The following is a 25,629-nucleotide window of genomic DNA, read 5'->3' as shown; positions in this document are numbered from 1 at the left end:
ATGTGTACTTGGAGGGAGAAGTGGGGAGAAAAAGACTCCACCTGCTGTTGTAGCAGGGGAATCCACAGCCCCGCTCGAAGGCATGTGAACATATGCTATGCTTTCCCATATCTCTTGGCACCGACATATTTCTCCATTTCCTTAATTCTCCTCCTTGTGTGACTGCCAAATATAGCTTCCGCTCCACCAGGCTAAAGTAACTGGGTCACTAGAGCTGTGAGTAATTAGCTGATAACAAAATATGTTGCTGCTTTACGGCACCAGAAGCCTGTAGATTGAGGTGCAAAAGTCATAGTGGTTTACGGGGAGGGGGCAGGAGTTGACGATGAGGGTGAAAGGTCAAAGGTGAGAGTGGGCTAGTGAGTGTGGACGAGCGCTCACACAATCTGCAAGTTTGATCAAATGAATCAAAAATATACAGGAGGCTGAGATGGATGTGTGTGACATCCTGTTTCCAAACTGTGAACACTAAAAAAAACAACGTAAGAGCTAATTATAATTTCATTTCAGGAACAATTTGCGATTTAAATGGGAGAAATGGGGCCTGGTCTACTACTACATATTACAAGCTGGTAATGTTTTCAGTTTATTGTATAGTGGATAAGAAACTGATTTTGTAGGCACATTGACAGCAGGGTGAATACATGCTACGTCAAAAGCAGGAAACAACAAATAATGCTCATTTGAATGCAAATAAAACAGCCACCGTAATGGGACCAGGAAAGAGACAGAAAAGAGGAAGACAAACATTGAGGCAGGCACCAGTTTTCTCTCTTGACAATCCTTTGTGTCCCTTGTTCCTATATTTGTTCAAAAGCACTTCATAATATAAAATACAAATACTGTGTAATGCAATTCTTGTGCAATAAATGCTACGTTTTTCAGCTCATAGTGTTGAATTTTTCCTGGGGCAATGTAAGAGACATGTTCCCACAACTCTATGATAAATTCAGGGCCATATGCTTGTTTATTTCTGATAAAACAACACAAATACCTGTTGTATACAAGGCAACAAGCATGTAGAAATCCTATGTTTTTGTTCATAAATAACAAATGTATGATTTTATTTTCTTAACAGGGTTTCGTTTTAAACAAATGATACTCAAACACAAGTAGACACTGCACTTGTTTGGAAATAGTGTGACTTGTTCATGTGTTTTTAATTTTGGACGACAGTGGAGCTCTGCAACAGTGGAGTCCAACCTCCTTTGACACACCTCCTACAGCCCTCTCACATCAGTTCTTTCTAACTGGGTGTCATTTAACACTTAACTATGTAAAAATGGATATTTTATTTCATATAAGACATGATAATAAAAGTACTTATGCTTGGCCTTGGTCTTTTTTCTACTCGTTAGTAGGTTTGGTCAAGTTCATACTGCGACTGTATCACTTGAGGTAGCAGAAGCTGGCTGTTTCAGCAATCAATATATTACTTTTTAAGTTGTCTATTTTGACCTCTGTGCTTGCTTCACTAATTATATGAACTCAACTGCAGCAGCCACTGCTCAGGTGTTTCAACTGGCTCACGCAGGTGGGAACCTGAGGTGTGTCCTGTGCAGCCGACCTACTCTAGCTGCCTCTTTTTGATCATTTTCAAATCATAATTTCAATTTTTTCCAAGTTATCCAAGATTCTCCACAAACTCTCCACATATTCCCTCTGGTAAATAGAAGATGAGGTTTTGCATACACTAGCAATACTTGTGGCAGGATCAATACACAGTTGGATTTGAACTTTTCATGTGAGTTGCTAAAAAGAAAAGAGAAAAAAAAACAAAATCCACCTTTTTCAGCAACTATAATTTAATAGAATTACTTTCAGAGAAAGTATCATTGTTTTGTCTCTAAGATAAAACCTTTTGAATGGGGGATTTTTACAGCAGGTACACCTGACAATATAACGCAATCTAATGCAATATTCATGCAATAAATGCTACATTTGTAATCTCATAGTGTTTAATTCTGTTGAGGCAGTGTCTGAGAGATGTTAATTCAACTCTATGGTAAATTTAGGTTGGCATTTTTCTGTGATTGTGCTCTGGTATTGACAAAACAACCCAAATATATGTGATATATATGCATCCCTACAATATAAGCCATATTCTGTTTTCAGTTTTGGTTTGAAAAAGATTAAAGATTACTAAAAGTTTCAGCACTTTTAAAGCAGAAAGGAGCCTATTCTGAGAAAGTATTATCGTTTTTGTTCTTATCTGGGGTGAAACCTCTTTTTTAGCCTTTCAAATGTGGGGTGCAGAACTTGAAATAGCTCAGAGTAAGACGTGTGCGGTGGAGAGGGCAGGGGTTAGTGAGTAGAGACACTCCAGACTTCCAGGCAGGAATCAGCTCGCTCCAGCTGCCAGAGTAATAAAGTGTTGGCAGCTGTCCATGGTTCTGAAATCAACCGCTATCTCTTTGAATGGAGAATAAAAGGAGCTGGCCGTGGTGCTGAGATACTGATGCCGCTAGGCTAATGGCACATCTCGCAACACAACTGAGCATCAGGTGCATGCACATGCAGTGCCTGTTGTTTATCAAAATGCTGCTTTCCAGTGGCTGAAAAGGCAGACTCTGTATTGAGAGATGTGTTGAATATGACTAATGCAGGCGTGGAACACAGCACACAGCTCCAAGTATAGGAGATCTAATAGGGAGCAGTGGGTATTGCCACATGCATAATGTAACACAGGACTATTCTGTGTGAAGTGGGTATCATACACGTGTGAGTGCTCGGAAATTTTTTTGACGCAATTTTTGCGACAGCGGCACTCTCTCCCACACAAGCACGCCGTCCCTTTACTCTCTGTGTGTCTGACTCCCTCATCGGTTTTTCTCTTTGGTTATCTTTCACATGCAGGGATATAAAAAGAGACAGGGAGAAGCAGCTCCCCTAATCTGTTCTTTGACCTATAGCCTGAAAGCTGGAGCCGCTCTAAAACTGTTTTTCACCCATATCTCGCAGAGGATGGACTCTGTGGTGCGTGGCTTTGAGGCAGCCCACATCGTACACCTCGCTAAGGGTCAATGATCATCCCAACCCACGGGTGCAGAGACCGCTGGACGCAGACAGATTACTGACCTGGTCCAGAAATGCCTGGCTGAACTTTATTCCTTCCCTCTCCTCTCTGGGCTCATAGTGATTCTGTGCGTGCATGGGTGCGTGCGTGTGTGTGTGCACACATAGGCCGAGCTATTCCAGAGCCATCCTCCCACCTCATCCCTGGTGAGAGATAAGTATTGTTTGCGTAGCAGCACATTTCATGCTCGGCTTCCCCCACCTGTTCCCTGACCTGCAGAGTCTGAGGGGCTGGAATAACTGTCAAATGCCTTCACCCATATCTCTGCAGGATGACTGAAAGGAGGTTTTTGTCTTGAGCCATGAAAGTTTGGGGGAGCACTTTCTTTTAACGGAGCAGGAAAACAAACTTTACTCAAGCATTTTCGAAAAGGTGATCCCGGTGGTCAATTAAAAGGGCAACACTGCGCTTTTCTGTCTGTTAATTGCCACTGGACTTTAGTGCGGTTTCAAATGTGTCGCCTGCAGGTTTGTGGCTGCATGTCAAGGTCAAACTATTAATCAAATCTATCAGCCTGATTTGCATAATGAGCTGCTGCAGAATTTGTCTGGGCCTTAAAGATACTCCTCCCTCCCCCTTCCGCCACCACCCCCCTCTTCCTCCACCCCTCTCTTTCCATCGACCAATTGAGCCAGTTTAAGTTTCCTAACCTTCTCTGTGTGATGTCTGACTGTGTCAGTCGCAAATGCAACAAGGTTTGCGAGAGAAAGCGGGGCGGAGGAGCACAGCTGTGTGTGGTTCGGTTGGCACAGCAGTGATTTGCAATCATGACTTTAATTTTTTTTTTTTTTCCCAAATTGCGATCACTGGAAGGCAACTTTGAAGGACAAAATCCTGCATTCTGTGATATTTTTGATCACTTTTCGCTATAATCCGTCATAAGAAACAGGATTTAAGATAAAAATGTCTTTAATCGTGGCATGCTGAAAACAAATTTACTGTCTAAAGATCTGAAACTATTTGACAATTCAACCCGAATCCAGCTCTGTCCGAGATAATCGGGGAAAAAAAGATGTCAGAATAAAAAAAAAAAAGTTTCCTCGTTAAGGCTGCATAAAGAAGTACAGAGTACAAAATGCCAAAACAAACTCCAGCAAAGTTAAATTTCTCACCTATAGGAAAAGCAAAATCCTCAGAGATGAAAATCAAAACAATTATTTTTGCGCCCTCGGAGACGTTCAGCCTCCAACACCAGAGAAACACTGCAAGATCAGAGAAAAGCACCAAAACCAAAACCACACCAAAACAAGCCATGAGAGAGGGAGGAAAAAGCCAGAAAATAAGCAAAAGGTTTAGGATTAAAACAAGTGAGCTCGTAAAGAAGCTGCTTCGGGAAGAGAAGAGGAAGAAGAGAGAGAAGGAGGAGGGGGGTAGGAAAAAAAAATATCAAGAGCGTCCGCAAAGCACGTAGGGCTGTTTCTCAGTGGATGTCGCCGGAGCACCAACACTCAGCATCCAAAGATTTAAACCATTGCATGCAGAAAACGAGAAAACATTTTTGTTTCCCCACTGTCGGAACACCAAGACAAGGAAGGAAGAAAAAGAGGATAAAAATATGCGTAAGAAAATGGCAGTGGAAAATGTACTCACCGAGCGGGAGTAAAAGGTTTCAATTAAAAAGAAATTGGGCGTATAGCGGTGGTGGATTGGTGGTGTGCAGGATTGTGTACACCGAGGCTCTGCGTCCCTTTTGCGCTCTCTATCGCTGCCGGTTGTTGAGTCATGTGACTCGGGATTGGCCAGAGTTTTTTGAATCAGTCCAAGCTTTTTCTCTCGTAGCTACACACACGAAGGTATTCAGTGCTGTAATGGATAGGAGCTTTTCGGGTAATGTCATTGATTTTTCTTCCACCCCCCCTCCAGCGCTATTCCAGTTTCTCAAAATAGGGTCCTGGGCTCTAACAGGAGGTCACTGAGGGAGGGTCCGTATGGGAAAGTGAAGTTTCATTTTTGACAATTAATCGAGTGAATAAAGGCGTATAATCAGATTTGTCTGATAAATATCACTTTTCACACAGCTGGAAGGTACGACAACAAGCATCCCCTCAGATGACCTCCCGTCTGTCTGTATTTTTATCAAAAAGGGATCTGTTGGGATTTATTTGGTATGAGAAAGCTTTATATATTCTGGTCAGTGCATGCTGTATTAAATATACACCAAGGCATGGATATAAATAAGTTGAGCTACAAATCACAAAAAAAGGGGGTCTCTGCAGGTGTGAAGACATTACACATTCAACAGCGGGTCCAGACCAGCAGGTCAGGACCAGCCAAGGGGTTGCAAGATGATTAACAGGGCAACAAAGCAAAGAAATAAATGTCTGCCACACAAAATTATTTCTAATATAGTGTATAGTGTATGTAATCACAGTTTGGTGATTGGACACTTCAGTCATGGCCAAACATAGAAACCTGTAATGAGGGATCTCAAGTAGCTTTGTTTTTAAGGGATAATGAGCAGAGGAAGGCTGAGAGCTGTGTTTACTGTCTTAAAACTATAGTTTATCACTTAGATGAAGAGTGAGATGAGAAGATTGATACCATTCTCTTGTCCGCCTGGTAAATATGAAGCTACAGAGAGCGTCCAGTTAGCTTAGCCTAGCATAAAGAGTGGACACAGGTGGAAACAACTAGCACAGCTTTGTCCAAAGTAAACAAAACTCCCAAAATTTCAAACTGTTGTTTTGAAGGGGAATGCCAATTTATTACAACTTTGGGTTCTTTTTGTTTGTTTGTTTGTTTGTTTACAGTTTTTCAGTCGGTCTGTTTCAGTCTGTGGCTCAGACAAGATCTTTCTCCCACAATCATGGTTCTGGTTAGATGAAAATAAGTTTTATCTGAAGTCACTAAGAACTTTTTTCTCAATAAAATCAGACCACAGTCTTTCTCTAACCTTAACCAAGTGCTGTCTGAGCCCACACATAACCATAACAAAGTTTAATAATGCTGCAGTCACTACAAGTGGATACTGTACTGCAAGATCAGATACTTTGTCAGAAAACTAATACACTGTCTGTTAACATTTTCACTGCTGTGTTCAGTATCTACAGATAGTATGTGAATTAACAACATATCCTCACTTCGTAAACGGAAAATGTTTTCAGTTGCAATTATGTTTCCTGTTGTTGCACTTTTGTATTTTCTAGGAGTAGGACCTCACCACTACAGAAGGTCCAGTGGGTCAAAGTTATTTTTAAGGTTTTCTTATAAATAAGTTTGGCTAACAGTAGTTTGTTTAAACCTGTCTGTCTGCTTGTGTTTCTCTCTGTCTCTTTGTGTCCTCCATCTGATTCACCACAAACTTCAGCAGTTAACTTGGTGAGAGACAAATTATAAAAATGATGGCCAAAATTAACAAAAATTAGACCCAAGTTACATGTGTAATAACCTGGAATTAAATCACCACAACATTTGCAACATAAGAGGAAATGTCTTGTTGCAACAACATCAATCATTTCTCATTACATTGCTCCTGGCAGCCTGATATTTTATTTACAAAGATTTAGTTCCCATTGCTAATTATCATGTTTGCTGAAGGCTGTTATCATCCACTGAATGGATGAAAAAGGTTCCCATATATCATCAGTTTAACAACTCCAACCTCTCATTAAAAACTACTTAAAGGATTAATCAGCTGAGGTTCTGTTAAGCCGTATGAGAATATTGATCATCAGTGAGGATGTAAACACAATTGCACAATTCTCTAACAAAGTTTAAAGCTCGGTTAATGTCAGGCAGCGAGTTCACCTGCAGCCCACAGGTGAGAGGCAACACTGACCGAGCATGTTCCCAAACATGAAGGTAACTCCAGGACATAAATGGCGCAGTGTATTTTGGTCTAGAAAACTTAAGACTCCAGCCTGGCTTCTCATCATGTTTCATTTGATCCCGCTCTGTGAAGTTGACAGCTCTAGGGTTCCTACCCATTCTTGACGGAAACATGAGTGGTCATGCTGTCAGGGAGGAACAGAAGTCTTTGTTGTTGGTGCAGCGTCTGCCGGGCAAATGAGCAAAGGGTCTGTATGGATCAATGACTTCTCAAGGGGCTGATAGGCAGAGACAGACAGATGTAAGGGCACTGCACTTCCTCCCAAGGCCTCTTTGTTTTCTTTTACAAGGATGAATTGCTTGATAGATTTTGACAAACATCACAGGAACAGGATTTATCAAACATGTTTTTGAGATCTTATGAGTTTATGAGGTGTAGTTTGGGAAGGTGTTAAAATCGCTGTAATAGCTGTAGTTATAAAAGTAAAGTAGTAGCAACACCCCAAGATAGAAATATTGTAACTTAATATTAGCATCAAAACATACAATTTCATAATAATATATATTCCTGGATTATCATTAATTATTTTACTTTAATGTTGCTTGTTAGTCTTATCTTAACTTTTAACCATACATTATAATTAACCTGCTCAGTCTATATAATCTGAATCTGCAAAGCAACGAGTGACTGCAGTAATCAAATAACTAGCTGAGTAAAAAGTACGATATTTGCCTCTGAATTGCAGTGGAGCATAAGTATAAAGTAGCAGAAAAAGGAAATACAACAAATAAGTATAAATATCTCAAAACTGTACATTACTTTACTTAAAATACTTCCTTTCCACCACTGCTAGTGATTTAGCTAAATCTGGTTAGCACTCTGATATTTCCCCACTAGTATGAAATTGTACAAAGTCTCAACCACACATATTCTCTATGTATCAAGGTTGGCTGTTTGTTTTCAGGTGAGAAGCTGTGAACACAACACTGACTTCCTATAACCTATGAAGATGATATGGTAAACAGTTACACATCCAGCAGATACAAAGTCTCATTCGTTTGGAGGTGTACTTCTGGCGATCATGATGAATGGAAATTTAATAGTCATTCTCTTTTAGCTCTGTTTTTGATCTCCACTAGTCACTAACAGTATATTTGATGTTTGGTACTGGGCAGGTAGCGTGCAGTGAGTTTTTAGAACTTTTTTACAGCTGCCCGCTTTAAGACTGAAGCAAAACAGTAAAGTTATAGACTGAAACCAAAACAATGAGCTGAAAGATGCTAAAATGTTCAGCACTGAGGCAAACTGCAGAGTCAGGTGATAACTGTCTGTGGCTTCATCACTACGACTGACTGCTGTCAAGTCAAAGTAGGCGTGTAATAAAGAATATTACAGCCATTTTAATGAGTGCAGCCCATCTGAGTAGATCATTAGTTTGAATGTGGCTGGTAGTTACACAGAACTTATTAAGGACTTAATACACAGACTGACAATAGCTGGAGTAACTCAATCCAACAGCCTCGAACAGACACCACAAAGAGAAAAGACTTCAGCACTGTATAGAGACATCATCAGCTCTGTTATGGGAATGGTTTTTGTTGAAGTGAAGTCCCAGACCATTCATATGCGTTGCTGTAAGAATAGCAGGCGACATATTCCTAAAAAGCAAAGCAAAAAAGTCAGGCCACTCCACTCTGCTCAGTGTCACACTCAAATCTCAGAGCAGATGCCACTCCAGCACAGTATGGCCAAGGATTTCTGTATCTATTCATCTCTATCCACCTTTCTCCACCCCAATACACATGGTAATTCTCTGGCCGGAGTCCCAAGCTCTGTGCGGACAGTCCAACAGTATCTGGCACTGCCGCTCGTCTTAAAGCCGATACTCTGACTAACACATCCAGCTCTGAGCCATGTACGCAGGCGATGGGAGGCAGACAAGGTGTGCGAGTTTCTGCGTGTAGGGCCGAGTGTGTTCCTTATAACACCTGATAGGCTGGATATATTTGAGTCATGATTCTGCACTCTGGCCGAGCAAGAGCTATAATTATGGTGGGTAACAGGACATGTAATGCAACGTTAATGGCAAAAGGGACTGATGCTTCGCCCACAATGTCCCCTTTTCAAATACGAATAGTGCATTAGCAGCGGGGATTCACTATACCCACATTGATTGGAGCTATTAAATACAATTTAGGATATGTAGAGAAAGAAGTCAAAGCTGCTGGCTGAGTGGTGTATATATGTAGACCAAATACGCTTCATCCTGGTGTAATGCTGCCAGTATTATTCAAGGTCCTCTGGAAAATAAATACCGCATTTTAATGGTGTCTAAATTACAGCTCTGAGGAAATTTTGAGTGCTTGTCTTCTCCTTTTTTTTCTTTCTTTCTCTTTTTTTTTTTACCTCTGCTGCTCTTTTAATTCTGTTTTGCTCATACCCCATTTTTCAAGCATTTCTTCGCATTTCTCATAGAAATTCCTATGCAAAGAAAAGTAATTTGGTTGTCTGCGAGATTCATGAAAACGCCATTTGTGCTGCTTACTCAAAAATAATGATTAGACAAAAGGTCATTTACAGATGCAGTCAGTGTCTGTGTGTGTTTCTGTGGGAGTTTGTGTGTATTTTTTCTCTTATGTCTGAAAGTGAGAGTCTGTGCATGTGCAGGTCCTGAGTTTGTCCATGCACCACCTGCCAGCGTGCATGAGACTGATGAAGTGTAACCTTTTAATGTGTTTACACATTGACATTTCCCAAGATCTGTCGTGTTCCTCTGTGAAACTAAAACCCTTGACATTCTTTAGGCTCACATTTCCCTGAGCTGCTGGCTCTGTCAGCTCTCATACCATGCAAAGCAGGCATCAACAACATAATTACATCAGCTTCACTACCTCATCTGCCCCCTGTCAAATATGAATTCAAGCTAATGTTTTTGCTTTAAAAACAAAGTGTTGCACTGACTGTCTGTGTGTGATGTAATTTGAACATCTTGTAATCTTCTTCCATCCACGTGGGTGGAATTCTTAACATGCTGGTCATGATTTTGTGAAGCCATGTTTTCCAAAGCACCACAAAATTCACAGTTTAAGGTAGCGAGGTGAATATTTGAAGGCACATCTTTCTACACAAACCTAATGATTCACTCTTCTCTGTGCGTCCATCAAATGTCACTGACTGAATCTCACTTAAATTAAAAAGCACCACTGACTTTTTAAAATCAAACACCCAGCCTCTGATACTGACTCTTAAATGAGCCCTGACACCTAAATGACTATGTGGGTTTTTTAGTCCATCTGTTCATTTGGTTTCTCAATATGGCCACCCATATGTTGTTGGTCTCTGTATCATATTGTGAATTAACACGGCAATCACACCGATTCACTTCAGAATATTTTTTATCCTGTCTGAACATAAGACCAAAAGTGTGACTGATTTTTGTATTAGCCATTGTTGTGTTTACAAGACAAGAGGTTATAATATTCCCTCTGGGCAGTGCAACATTTTCATCCTCTCATGTTAGACTGAGGGCAGACTGGACACTTCAGTAAGTCGCGATCGCAAAGGGGCTGGCTAGCTAGTTAGCATGCTAACTTCAGCAGAAGAAAAGGGTTAGAAATAAAGGCAAAACAAGCTTTAACATTTGCTCTTGGTAAGTAAAGGAATGACGTTTGATGCTGAATTTGAAACATTTCCTCTAGACTGATAACAGCTGTTAATGGTAATATTGGCTATGTAGCTATAGCAAAAACTTATAGATCAAATCACTGTTGTGACAGGTGTTGCTTGTAGTGAAGAAACTAGATGAGACCATTTACACCTAACTTTGCAATTTTTTGCAGGGCTAAGTAACAGTTTTGTTTCACAGCTTTACAGCTGATTAACTCTCATCACTCACATCAGAATCGTTTCCAGCAGCATGTATGATAAATAACCTGTCCAGCACAAAGGTAGACAGGCAAAGTTAGCAATTAGCTGGAACATTTAGCAGCTTAAGTCAGATATTTTCCTCAGGAGTTGGCGGGGTTAAAAGGGGAGTGAATACTTTAGTTATATGCATGAGGTTGTCTGATACACACAAGTGATTACTAATGTTGTTTTGTATTTGCTTAATATTTAAATAGGCAGTTTCTGGCAAAATGTTAGCCATAAATTCTTTGTGAGGTGGCATTAACGTCAGTGCTGTGTTTACTGCTTGGTCTGCTGCCCCTAAGTGCCCAAAAAATCAGTTACTGCTGCTTCAACTCTTTTGGACTGCAAATGTTTTCAATGGTAAAATAAAATAAATGTATTTTTTTTAAAACTGTAGACTGACATTTAAGGCAAGGTTTTAAAAATGTATTCACTGTACATGTCACTTCTGATTTAAGCATACATTAGTGCCCTTCTTTACTGACAACACAATCAGGGTCAGACGTCTTTGTTGAATGAACTGAATTCACATCAGCATCGTTATAATTTTATAATACAGTGAATCATTAAATTATTTATTTTAATCTAAAAGAGCAGAATAATTGTCCAAGTCCTACATACATAAGTCATAAGCATTATTTAAATAAACACCTTAACCTTAAATTACCCCTAAAGCATGAGGACACACTTTGTTTAAAGTGACCAATGCCCCTGAAGGATTGAGACAAAAGTAGCCAAGTCAGCCTTCTTCACTGGCATTCAATCCTAACGTCAGTTTACCTTCCCAGCTGTCTGTTTGCAGAGCGACGTGTCCCTTGTGTTTCCAATTTGGAAAACATGCTTACTTTCATCTGAACCCAAATGCTCCTGTCAATGTAAATCAGGTAGGACTCTCTGGCCAATCGATACAGACGTGAGAAAGGATTCACTCTGGACACCCTGGGGACTCATCAATGACAGGAGTCTATTACACCAGAGAGTAAGCAAACGCGTGGGGGGAGCTGCTATGAATTGCAAATGTGAAACTCCTGACTTGCCTGCTATGCAAACTTCATGATGTATTATAGCACGCTGGGGAATATGTGTCTATTGCACAAAGCAAGGTCTTACTGCACGATGAGTACTCGTTCCCTGAAAATGCCCATTCAGTAAGAATAGACTCAAAACATTGCATCTGCTCTAAAAACAGAGACAGGAAGTGCAGACGCTGAGGATTTATCGTGACTCTCATTGTAGTGGAAATCTGCGTTTGCACCTTTAACCCTGTCGGGAGCTTGTCTCTTTGTATCCCACCAAGAATTCAGCCTGAACTTTAACTCTGCTATGTAAACAGTAATGGGTACACAGTGTTACAGTGTACTTTTTGTCCCCTCTCTCCTCATCTTTCTTGAGTGTTTAAAGTTCAATTAAGGACACACTGTGCTCCGACTCGAAGTCATTAGACGTGATGCTAGCCTGCGCTCTGAAGAGTGCTCTCAGGCTCCTGATTAATTCAGCCGATGAAGTTTGATGCTCTCGCTCATTTCCCTCCTTTCTTAGTTGAGGCTCAAGGGGTGATTATTAAGCTTCCTGAGGGGATTTAAAATGTTCAGAAGTTGTCAAAACCTTTCAGTGCATCCTCGTGCTGACTTCATGTGTTCAGTGAATTTCCTCAGCTGTAAATTAGGCATGATGCTTGCATACTTTCATCAGTCATCTCTGTAAATGCAACAACAGCAAACAGCAGTTGAATTAAAGGAACAGTTCAACATTTTGAGAAATATGTGAGATGAGAAGATTGGCAGCGTTGCACTGTATGAAACTGCACTATATGAAACTGCAGTTAGCAGACGGTCAACTTAGCTTAGCATAAAGACAATTAGCCTGACTGTGTCTAAAGGTAAGAAAATGTGCCTACCAGCACCTCTAAAGCTCACTAATTAAAACTATATATCTTACTTGCTTACCTAAGTGTAAAAACAACAATTTTCACTTTTACAGGAGGATTATGTGCTGGACTATAGAGCAGCAAAGTGGGAGGAGCTAGGCAGTAAAAGTCCCACTCGTTTGTTTCCATAGACAGCGTTCGGTGACTCACAGTTGGAGAGTTTCTGTGGCTTGGATCATCATGAAACTCCCCTGATTGAATGGTCAGTCCACAAGATGAACATCTGCATTAGAAAATTATCTAACTCTGATAAAATGCTGAGGGTACATAGGCATGTCCATGGAGAATGACAACTCCCACGGTGCATTTTGTTAATAATCATCCACACACCAAGATTGAAGTTTGTCATAGGCATCGCTAACGGATGGTGCGAGTTAAAGAGAGTTACGTTTACTCGACTTTGCTACAAATACAATTGTTCTGCCTCTGACTGGCTTCTTCACCATAGTAACAGTGGCCGAGGCTCATGGGTATTGTTGTATTTAGCCCCTGTCCACTGTATCAAAAACACAAAGAGAACATGATTTCTCAGAAATGTAGTTGAAATGATTAAAACTGGTGCCCAGAGCATAAACAAGCTGTATATGTCTGAGAGAGTCCTGTGTCTCTGTGTTCAGTAACATTGAGGTTACCCTTTAGAGAAAAAACTGAAATGGAAATACAGAATGTCAAACTTTTCCTTTAAGTGATTCAGCATTAGGTAAACATTAGATAAAGAATAAAGGGACCGTCCTCTGTGCATGCTCTGCAGTCCCACCGCACTTAATTTATCCCTCTCTGCTCATGTCAGGTCATTTAGGTTCATTACCCGTTGGCAGTTGATGATGAGCTGTGAGAGTCTGGCTGGAGTTTAGTGTCGCGTGCTTCCTCATTGTGTGTGACATGTGGGTCCCAGCCCTCCAGTCCAGTGCTTGAATTATTTAACAGGTTCTGTTGGAATGACCTGACGGTGACCCGCAGCGTTGGCATGGCCTGAGAGGTGGAGAGAGTGTGACTGAATCTTTCTCCCTGCAGGCCACACGTTACAGGGCATGATTGGGGGGGTATTAGTGAGAACATTTTAATAAATCATCAGTTACAACTAGTAGCAGGCCAGGGTTGGCTGAGGATAAGAATTGAGACTGATTCACAGGCCTATTTATTGCAAGCAATGTGCACTCAAGAGGCACATGCTTCTACGGCTGCTCGTTTCCCATTCTGATTGTTGCTGCAGCTGATTATCAAATAGTGAAAGAGCGAAGCAATTCCCTGTGTGTGTGGCGTGTTCAGCAAGCATCAGGTGGGTAATTTTTACCGCATCGTGCCCACTCCTCCTCCTTCATAACAGAGACACGGCCTTGTTAATTTTCAGAGAGTTGGGTTGTGTTTTGCAAGTACCAATGTCAAGCAGCACAGCAGGAAAATAAACCAAAAATAAGAATAAAAAACTAAAACAAATCAACCTACATAAAGATATGAGGTGAGACTGTAAACAGAAATGCGGGGCTACAGAGCTCGCTCTCCTCCAAATGAGCTCATTTTGTGCATGTAACAATAGCTGAGAGGTAATGGCAGTCCTTGCACTAATGGGAGGGTTTTTTCTGCTGAGTTGTTACTGTCAAAGATGAAAAAGCAGCTGAAACCCCCACAGTGTCATAAATCTTAAAATGTCAATCACAGCATCTTCAGAAGGAGAGAGTTTACACCAAATATGCGAAATTGTTTCTATATGACTACACAGAATATTGATCAATTCCCCTTTTAATGTGCATCTTTCTTAAATAAAAGTGACAAATATCAGTAAATATGCTCTAAGTGCATCAAACTTTTAGAAGACACCAGGAAGAGTACAACTTCCCTGAAATACGTCCTCATGGTTTCCTCCTAGCAGTGACAGCTTTAGATAAAAAAAAAAATCTACCTTTTCTTCATTCCTTGTTGGTGCTTCTCTCCCATGTTGCCCGTGAAAAGACGAGTGTTGGTCTTTTATAAGTTTCAAAAGGTAGCAGGGCTCTGTCTTAAGTTGAATCTTGAAAATGATCATCTCCATGGCTGGCAGCTGCCTTCAATCTGAATACAAGAGAGGGAGAGGGAAATAAAGAGCAACCAGTGTCATTTCAATTCATGATTCTGTGTACTTTGTCACCATTTCCCTCTGGACCTGTTTTTTTCTTTTCTCATCCAACCTCAAAACCTGAAGAAAAATGGAGGACTGTGATTACAAACACATACGTAGAAAGGTTCAGAGTACTACACGCCTTCTTTGTTGTGTTTTCATTCTCAAAGTTTACTCCAAAAAAAAAAAAAAAAAAAAACATATACTCCCTGCCTCGCACACATGCTAGTTCCTTACTTCCACAGGCTACGGCTATGAGGCATGTTCTCAACAGCCTGTTAAACAAAAAGTGAATTCCACAGAGCACTTTTTAACCTTGACATCTGCCAAGCATCTGCTTCATTACGCCCGCCTCGGAGCTGTAGGCTGGTCAGCTCCGTCCTTCAGAGACAGCCCAAATTAAAAGCGCGTAAACTCCAAGATAAATAGCCCTACTACAGTGATAATGATTAGTTCTGCAATTTTCCAGGGTTTTTCACATTGCTGTATACTTCACAACAGCGCAGAGCATTGATTTTTTTAAAAAGTAAATAATAAGCAACCTAGAAAGAAATAAAAATGAGTGTGAGAGAGAAAAGAGAGTGAGAAGAGAGTGTACAACCAACAGCACAGAGAGTACATTAGGAAAGCTGTCAAGGTGTTTCTGTGTAGGACAGAGGGGTGGAGGGTAAAAGTGGAAGGTTTTCATGTCATCCTCTGTGAGAAGATCGATAACACTCTCATATCTAAAATTTGTTCCATATGAGGCTAGGTCCTGCAGCCAGTTAGCTTAGCTTAGCTTAGCTTAGTGTGAAAACTGGAAATCAGGGGTGGGAGGCAAGCCTGGCTCTGCCCTGCAGGAAGTCACCACATCACCGAGCATGTGCAAGAGAATTTCTCTGTGCCACTTTCTATAATGTGAGCTTTAAAAATGCATGGTATTAAGAGAATAATTCATTAGGTTGGGAAAAACATATATTTGCTTTCTTAGTCATTGATTAAAGCAGTATATAATTAAATCTGTACAAAAACAAGTGTAAAAACAACAGTTCATGTTTTTGAGGTTATGTATGGGACTATTTCTTGGCAGGCATGGGCAAACTGTGCTAAATTATCAACTTTACCCAAAATATTAAACTAATCCTTTAAGGCCAAACGCATAGTTTTGTCTTCCTTGCATCTAATATATGAATACTCCCATGTGAGGGAAGAAAAAAGTTAATCCTGCCATTATGGACAGTGTGCAATATTGAATACAATACTGGTTTAACATTGGGATCTTTCATCAAAGGAACAAAAGACAAGATACATAATACATATGTACGTCAGAGGCGATGAGTAAGTCATCCTGCTGTAAGTGGACAGAGAAAAGACTATTTTTTCCAAGGCTGCTGCCATAGAAGTGAAGATGGCAAAACAAGATGGCTTTGCCTGTTATCCTTGCCTCACAAAGACGGCGGTGTTTTGCTTGCACAGACAAAGGATATGTCATCTCGTCTCTGCTCTGCTTTCTCCTCTACACCGCTGCAGCACACCACTGACCTTCAGTAAATGTGTGGTGAACTTCAAAAAGCAGGAGAGAGGGACTTGGGACTGCAGTATGTGAGTTATCTACTTTCTGCTTGTACTAGCCGTAATCCTGCATCGGAAATACCCTTCTGATTTGTTTCTATACAAAAGCAACACCCAATGCAAGCCCCCTTAAAGTATGTTTTGTTCTTTGTATACTGTAGATTAAAAGAGGTATGTTGCTTCCAGTTGAAGCCTTAAAAGCCCTGAAGATGGTTTCACTATGCAAGTCTGTGTTCAGCATAAAAGTGTAGCGTGTCTGACAGCAATCTGAGAGTATTTGGGTCAAAGAGATCTAAAGAGTCTGACCAGAGAGGTCTGCTTCCATCCAACATCAAGAGCTCAAGAGTTAAAGATGTAGCAACTATGAGGAATTCAAACTGAGAGGAATATTTTAGGATGAAAATGCTTCAAAGCAAATGCAGTGTACTTTTCCATCCATAATATGGTCAATACCACTGAACTCCACAGGACATCAAGTCTACAAGGGTTCACACATACTTTTAAAACATTTTAAGCATGAAAAGGAAAGAAAAGAAATGGCCTTAAACCACGCTCTAAAATACAGAAAAACACTTTCACCCCTATATATGTGATAAGATTAAGTTATAAACTGTAGTTTATTTCTTGCAATCCACTTCAAAATATGTTTTTATTGGAAGTCAATAGCCTCTATGAGTTTGTTAGGTATGCGAATTTTAGCATTTAAATGGTTCTGGTGAGGCCCAGTCCTATTATTTCATAAAAAGAAGGAAAATTTTAAATTATAAATAAACCCTGAGGCAGAGAAGCACTTTGACAGCATCGCTGCCTTTGAACACAAAAAACATTTGTATCCAAAGAATGAAAAAAAGAGAAAAGTAGTGTACACACTTGAAAGAAGTGTGCCACACTTCCATTAAATGTTTTAAAATGCCATCTGATATTTTTCTTTACTTTGTTTTAAATTTTAAAGGACTGGTTTGAGGTCTATGTGCTGCTAGGGGAGTATTTCCTATAGAGCCTCCTTAAAAAACTTTGACAACAGCTCCCCAGAGGCTGGAAACATTTCTGACTTGACTAGCTCTTTGCTGTAATTTAAATTGTGTGAATATAGCTGCATGTGATAAGAGCAACTTTGTGAATTTACAAGCTGCAATACATCTACTTTTCCAATACAACCCTGCCAGCAAACAAGGTCTCTCCTGTTGACTGTGGCTCGCTCAACAAGGAGTACATCAAATGCAACAGTAATACACTGCAAACACAGTGTTTGCTGTCTTTGGTGAACGTCTTAACGTCTATATTTGCGGATTTTATCAATTGGGATCCTCATCCAAACAGAGTAAAATGTAGCCAGTTCTCTAAGTTACACACAGACAGTGAATATTTGAGAACTTAACTTTGAAACAGCAGTTCTTGTACTGAAGCTTTTCATTTTAAACTTTTGATGAAACAGACTGCAGACGGCCTTCGTGTGCTGAATCCAAAATGTGCCATACAGACTCAGGCAGTGCAACAGTGTGGCACTGCCGTGCCAAGGGCGTAATGAATGTACATAGGAAGCTAATTTCAGTTAGCTTATTCACCAGCTGTTTTTTTTTTTTCTCATTGCCATTCATAGACTGCAGGTTTGATTGGAGGTAATGATATTCCCCCATTCTCTGGAGGTGCAGGGCGCTGAGGCCTTGCTGAGCCACAGTCAGCACAAACCTCAGCCGTGCTGACTCTAGCACCAGAGAAAACTCCCACAGCGTCCGGGTCTCCCTCGCAGCCTCCAAGGCCAAGACTTAGTGAGGAGCTGTGTTTGTAGCAAGTCAGCTAAAATCGTTGTCCACAAGACCCGGAGGAGTACCAGCTGAATAACAATAATGGAGCTCAGTGTTTTTTGATTACTGCTATCCACCAACACCCCAGGGTTGCCTCTGACTTCTTCACCCCAAACTCCCACAGTTTGTTTGTCTGTACATCTGTCAATTTCCTTCTCTCATTTTCTCCCCCCCCCCGTCAGTCTCTCTCTAAGTCTCCATCTGTCTATGTGTGTTTGTCTGTCTCTGTCTCAGTCATCTCTAGTCTCTACTCCCTCTGCCCACTGTATCTTCATGTAAATATCCAACATAAACCACAGCTTTCCCTCACTCTCACCTCATCTCCTTCGCCCTCCTCCTCCTCCTCCATCCTCGTTCATCTCGGTATGAGTCAGTGCTGACGAACAGCAGGCGTCTCCAGGTTTACCCATGGGTCTGATCTTTGCTGGCAGAACCGCCGAGCTGCGACAGATCGATGACAAAGCCTGTCAGGGCAGCTCACTGTTATTCAAAGCTAGATTGCATCTGAAAGACCATGCGCCACGCGGTTAATGAATTAAAGAAGTGGCCAGCCAACATTGATCAGATCAGCTGACAACCATCAATATCTTCCGTTTTATGTGGGTTTATGTGAGGAGAGAGTGATTGTTGAGAGATGTAACCAATGCCTGTTTTGTAATTCTGCTGGTGAGGCAACTTAAGAGCTGAACTTGGTAAAGTAACACAAGAAGGGACTACGTACCATAAAGGCTTTAAGATTCATTCATGACCTTTAACAGGTGCTTGACAAGAAACAATTCTCAATACAAAGACCTGTTTCTAAGTCTTTTAACCATATCTCAAGACCATTCAAAGCACTCTTGAAAACCCTAGACCAGGTTTTATAATAACTATTATTATATAACTCACTGTAATGGATGCACTCAGAAAGATGAAATCCACACAGAGTTTTCACAACTAAACTTTGGCATGCAAACACTGGCTGTTGACCTACAAACTGTTTTGACAAGGTTGACCTTTGAGGAAACGGAGAGCGGGAGAACCAAAAAAAGAAACAGGACATTATCATATTAGTGATGGTGCACCATTCAATTTAACATATTCCTGCTTTGCTGGAGTATAAACAGTTTCATGAATGAGAGATGGTTTGCACTTGTGATACAGGAATAGGTAGTGAAAATACAATTTCTTGAATAAGCTAATATTGTCTGTAAACATAATGAAAATATTGTCTGTTAAGTAACCATGCTAGAATGCTGGCTAACTAGCAGTTACTTTAGGGCAGGAAAAACTAAAAGTAGAAACAAATCTATCAAAAATTAAAATCTATCTATTTGTCTAATGGTCTATCTTTACGAGAGAGATAATTTAGGTCAGAGTAACATTACCATTTCACAAAGGTTGCCTTTTACCACCACACAAATATAAGGTTGGACATTTTTGACCTCAGCCTGGCTCCAAAAAACTCAACGACATCTTTATTGTGAGCTGGTAGGATTATTCACCTGGGCCAGTAGCTATTTTGCTATGAAGCCTTGAATACAGTAGCTGTGCAGCAGTAAGGAACAGACAGGTTTATCCTTGTGAGGCCAACTCAATCGCCATATTTATTCTGCCTTAACAAAACCACCATTCGTATCCATTCCCAGGATATCATTCATATTTTTGGAATCTGTTCTCATCATTAAAACACACATAAAAATAAAGACATACGGGGCTTTTAATGGATACTATTTCCTGTAACTTCAGTTGTTGCTTACAATTACAGATATAACCCAGGCACATAATGTACGTTTCAACATTCAAACAGTAACTACTGTTAACTGTGCTTCTGAAAAGAAGTTGTTTCAACATCCACAAAACTACGGCAAATTCGTCGACTCAAACGTTATTATTTCCCCTAACATGAGGTAGTGAAACTGTCCTGTACCTCGCTATCCTTCCAGGGTGGATAAAACAAACAGGCACTCCTTTAACTCACCAACATCTCAGTCATTTCGAGATAGGCAGAGTGTACAAACTGGCGCTAGCTTGAAAAACATACACTGGACAAAAAACTATGTCCAAACTCAGCCTTTGAGCACTTACACTTCCCACAGATCCAGTCTAGTGCTTATGTAACATCAAGGTGTTATGTCAACCCCATACACGTGGTTTCACACTATTATTTTACATACCTGTGGACGTCTAAGTAGCAAGGAGAATACGAAGTGGCCAACTCCAGCGCCATTTTAAATCTGTCTCACAGGACCAGCACGAGCTTGACTTACAGCGACACCTACTGTCACAAATAAATAAATATATCATATCATATATAATATATAATATCAGCATTCATTACACCAAATCCAAGAGAGACTACAACTGGGATACTATATAGTAACTATTTGTTATATATTGTTATCATTGCTGTTTCTATAATGGTGTGTTTTTTTATAACGGTCAGTCTTTGTTTCACTCAGAACTACAGTAACAGCCAGCCAGCTTGCTAGCTTAGTAGGCTATTGTAGCTAAAGGCAGAAGGCCTCTGTAACAAACTGCTGTGCTGAAATGTTGAAGTCAATAACTTTTGTGATATTTCTGTTTCAAGCAACTGTAAATTACAAAAGCCAACTCTGCCTGAGAAATAGGTGAACATAGAGCAGCGCTGACGTCATCAGCACTGTCAAAATGGCGACCCTTGAGCTCCTCCTCCACCTTGGGGAAGAAGCAAAGAAGTGGTGGCCTGAGTGGGCCAAATCAGACAAATAGGGCAGGTGTTGGACGAGTTAAAAACCAAGGCAGATGACAGCACAAAGGCCGATACTGTTCATTTTCACAATTTTCAGTTTCCCTAAAGGCCTAAACTCACAGGCTAAAGAGAGTGGGCTAACCCATTATTGAGTCCAGTGGTCAGACATGTTTGTAATAACAGCAGGACATGCAAAGCATGATTTTAGACAGCAGAGGTTATGACTTAAATAGTAAAACTGACTTTAGAAGAGAGTGTTGATTGGTTTCATGCATATGTGTATCTGCTGTAGTGATTTCAGATCTCAGAGCAGGATATGGAGAAGCAAACCTCAGGAACACACTTAACTTTTTTCAGAAAGACAAAGGAAAGAAATGCTGAATGAGAAACTGCATTGAATTACAGATGACAGTGGAACAGAGGCCAGCCCTGAAATGATGACAGTACTTTGGCTCTCTATGGTCTGCAACAGCCTGAACTGGATTTAGGCCAATCAAAGTTCACATGTGGACCATAGACACCGAAAAATCTGTCATAATGTGGTACAGTAGCTGCAAACTGTTTCAGTCTTGCCTCTACCTCACTGAGAGCTCTCTCTCAAACATGGCAAACAAAAGTAGCAGCTGCATAATACACTTTAATTCATTTGATGAAACAACAAAATTACCTCTGCTTTACAATTCAGGAATAAAACAGGCTCACACAGCCTTGGCAGGGGAAGAAATAGCTCCTAAAATGTTTTTTGGTGCAATTACTCCCCTACAAAGCTGCAGGCTTTTTTTCTGTGAAAAAATATAGAAGGCTAGATTTATTAGAGGGAATGTTTATGCGGGAAAATAGATTTGGGGAACAGGAGCAGCACTGTTCAACAGCTAAGAATCTCTGTGGGGTTTCTCTCCATGTTTGTAGTCTTGCTGTGACCTACCGCTGACTTGAAACACAATGAATGTTGATAGGACAACAAGGTGATAATAGAGGTGCTGTTATATTGGTTCATTGCCACTTGTTCATTAGCAGCACTGTAGCAAAAGCCCACCATTACTGCCACATAAAATTATAAATTAAAAACATAATCAGCTTAATTTTACCCAAATAAATCTGGCATTATGTAAATAAAGCTAAGTAGGCCCTTTTAAAGAATTAAGGCTTTTCTTTCGTGCAAACTAAAACCAGCATAAACTAAATAAGTCATAAGTAACCTGATTTAAATCAGTTACAGCAGAAAACACATCTATATGCAAAAGATTACTTAATTCAAAAACACACTGAGAGCTTATACAATGCTGACCTTTCAAATGACTCATTCTCTCTGTCTGTCACACTCACTTTCTCACACAACTTTTAGTCTCCCACTCTTCTAATCATTTGCATTTTCCATCATCTCTCTGAAATAGCAAAATAATGCACAGAGCAGTGAGCGGTCCACAAAACATAATTATCATCTGTAGCACAAGTGCAGGGGTCCCTACAGATTGCTACAATACAAGCCCCTGCCAATTTAAGGCTATAGTGTACCTTTTCACTTTATTGCCTCACTCATATAAAAAGCAATACCGGGGACAAGGCAAAGAAAATGAAATCCCACTCTTCATATTGCTACTTTAGACTCAATGAGTCCACCGGTGGAGAGCGAAGAGAGCCACCAACCTCAACCAGCTGGCTGCCCATCTCCGGCTCAACAATCTATTTCTGTACTACTTCAACTCTAGTCAACTGAAGTGAGTTACTAATTTGTGTTGCGTGTATTAGTTTGGTCAGTTTGTCTATATATAGGAGAGATTCACAATGTGATTGTTTAGACAGAGCTGTTACTGAGGACAAACTGTATACTTGTTTATGGCAAGAAAACCTCAGCCTCATTTCTTTTTTTTCTCAAACCAATGTCCCCCAGAGCAGAGGTTGACCATTGACTGTTCATACATAATGTAGGTCTGCTGCACACAGATATAAATGCTCTGACGTGAATAATGCAGGGAGCAATGTCGGGGGAATATAGGTACAGCTGGTTTCAGCAATGCTAGAATATTTCCTTGGAAACTGGTTTTAATGTTGTGGCTTATCAGTGTATAAAAAAGTTTTCATTTATTTAGTTTAGTTCACACCTCTGCAGTGCTGCTATTTGTTTGGCATTTTGTTAATGCTGAGGTTAATGAGTATCTGTCTAAATCCTGCCTAGACTTTCCTGCTAGAAAAGATTCAGGATGACATTCTCTCTCTTGGTGTGCACTGAAAAAAAAGAAAAAAGTGTTTGAACTGACTGATTATTTTGTTGGCCTAACAAGTTGTACAGAGTCAAAATTGAAAATACTAAAATTATTAACTTTTATTATGAATTTATTATAAAAGGCTCCAATCATGCATCACACGACATTTTCTTTGAACGAATGCACCCGACTAGAGAATCAGCACCACTCACGGTTCATATCTGTGAATCAACTTCTAAAATTAACATAACACCTGTAGAGAGAAACACACATTAATTCACATTTTATTTTGAAGAATTTTCTTGAAGAAAAATGGTTTATCCATCTGCCAATTACTTAACCAGGCATCTCAGCTGGTTGCCTGGCAACCTCATCAAGACAGCAACATTCCGGAATGTCACTCCTCCCAGCTGTTGTTTGTCAAGAAAGACTAACACCCTTTAAATCCACAATTTAACAATTTTACTATAAAAACATGCTAAAAAACAAGCTATAATGTGTTAATTACTGAGCTTCAGAGGTGCTGGCAGGAAAATATTGTTTAACAGAGCCAGGGTAGCTGTTTCCTTCTGTTTCCAGTCTGTATGCTAAGCTAAGCTAACTGGCAGGTTGCTAAAGCGCTATATTTAATGCATGTACACAAGAGGGGTATCGATTATCTCATCGAACTCTCAGAGAGAAAGCAAATAAGTGTGTTTCCCAAAATGTCAAACTATTCCTCATACTCCTGGTATATATGGCTCCTAATGATGTGGTTCCATAGTGTGTATGTACTCTCACTTTTCAAACCAGGAGATCTCTCAGGTCCTGAGAGCTTACTTATCTGGTGAGACTGCATTCATTATTTATGCACTAAAACCATGGAACAGCTGATCTAAGATTTGCACCTACACTGCAATATCTATCTATCTATCTATCTATCCATCTGTCTATCTATCTATCTATCTATGTTGCACACAGTCAGGAGCAGCATGGAAAATGTTTTTTACAGCAGATAAATTCATCAGTTATTTAGTAATTAACACAAAACAGGCAGCCGTGATAAACCAGTAGGCTAAATGCGTTCCGGTGTGACAAGCTGAAAGGCGCTTATCTTAATATCATAATGTTTAAAATCCACAGCAATTATTCTTCACAGAGGCGTGAAATTGATTCCAAACATTTTCTTTTTTCCCCTCCTCACACTGTTTGATCTCTGCTCCCCCGAGACGACCTTTGATGAAATTCAATTTTGAACAACGACACATATGCAGCCTTTACATGTCTTACCTACAGATATCAAACTCTCATCTTTGATAAATTGTTTAGTTTGGAAGAATTTGTTTTTACTTGTATCACAAAGGAGACAGTCAAACTGAAACAATCAAATACATGATAGATTGCTTAATTTTGAGAGAGACCTTTATTGACTATGAATGTATTGTGTTTTACATGCTAAAATGTTTTGTCTCGAATCAGCCATTCCATCAGCTGTCTAGCCAGAGTCTGGCTTTTATTAAAGCAGCTATGACGATCAGGCTGTGATGGAGACAGAGATTCATTTAGTCAGACAGATGTGACAGCAGGTGTATACAGATGACAGACCTGCACTGACTGAAGCACTGACAACCATCGCAATTTCCCAGCGCCACCTGCTGGAAGCTGCATGTCAACATGAAGCCTGACACTCTAAAATAATGTGGAATTTACTCTGCAGCGAAGCACTTTATCTTATCTCTGATGCAGTTTTACTTGGTGAAAGACATCTTCAAGAAGTGAATTTACTGAATTGTGGCAAGTGTGAAGCAAATTTAAAATGTGAGGATTCTTAAAACATTAAAAAAAATTGCCATATAAATTCATACTGAGCAGTACAACACTTCATTTGAGACCAAATGACATGTCTCTCTATCACTGCATAAATCATGACAGTCAAATGTCTTAGGAACTGTGTCCCAAATGACCCTTAAAATCAGTATTTCTAATTTCTCAGAGACTTATCGAAGGATAAAGCCAAAGTTCCTCTGTTAAAACAACAGTTTTACATCCAACAGTAAAACAGGAAATACAAAAATGAAAATAGCCAGTGTAGCAAATTCATGCAAATCAGGAGCTATTTAAACATGAAAAACAAAACATAAAATCCTCTCCAATACCTCATTGGCCATCACTCAACACCCCTGTCAGTCAAACCACTATTTTTTACCTGATATTCACCCTTAAAATACACAAAAAACCTTTGACATGGCGAAGTACATGCAGAACCGGAGTGCATGAGTGGCACCAGTAAGCTAAATTTACTGTAACAACATGTGATAAGCCATGCTAAAATTTGAGGTTGCACGTTGGTGCTGTAATTGAATCTTAACTCAGTGCCTCACAAGGTCAGTTGAGGATATTTGCACATTTATATTTGAAGAAATACAAAGACTGGAGAACTTCACATGGTGGTTCAAAAATTACCATTTTTGTGCTAAAGCAACTGAGAAAAACCATCAGAAATTGAAGAGCTTGCACTACAAAGTGATATAAGCCTCCTGTTCTTCGTTTTTTTATACTGAATCTAAGCAACTGAAAACCTTTGAGCACTTCAGAACCATTAGT

At 40.1% G+C, this 25,629-nt stretch overlaps 1 protein-coding gene and 1 long non-coding RNA gene across 3 annotated transcripts in view; both read right to left on the bottom strand.

Annotated features, from left to right (window-relative positions):
• ralyl (RALY RNA binding protein like) overlaps positions 1-4,866 on the bottom strand; it is a 39,752-nt gene extending 34,886 nt beyond the window's left edge. For both annotated transcript variants that reach the window (XM_018677820.2, XM_018677821.2), the window contains exon 1: positions 4,667-4,866. The gene's annotated coding sequence lies outside the window, so the exon portion shown is untranslated. The remainder of the gene's footprint in view (positions 1-4,666) is intronic.
• An 8,287-nt stretch (positions 4,867-13,153) lies between these two features.
• LOC127142333 (uncharacterized) lies at positions 13,154-20,347 on the bottom strand. Its single transcript, XR_007812919.1, has 4 exons — positions 20,289-20,347; positions 18,449-18,573; positions 14,582-14,730; positions 13,154-13,653 (listed from the first exon to the last, which is right to left on the bottom strand). It is a non-coding gene; the product is annotated as an uncharacterized LOC127142333 (long non-coding RNA).
• Positions 20,348-25,629: the final 5,282 nt, after the last annotated feature.

The sequence above is a fragment of the Lates calcarifer genome, linkage group LG4 (genome assembly GCF_001640805.2).
Source record: "Lates calcarifer isolate ASB-BC8 linkage group LG4, TLL_Latcal_v3, whole genome shotgun sequence".
NCBI lineage: Eukaryota > Metazoa > Chordata > Actinopteri > Centropomidae > Lates > Lates calcarifer.
This window is presented reverse-complemented; position numbering and strand designations above follow the sequence as displayed.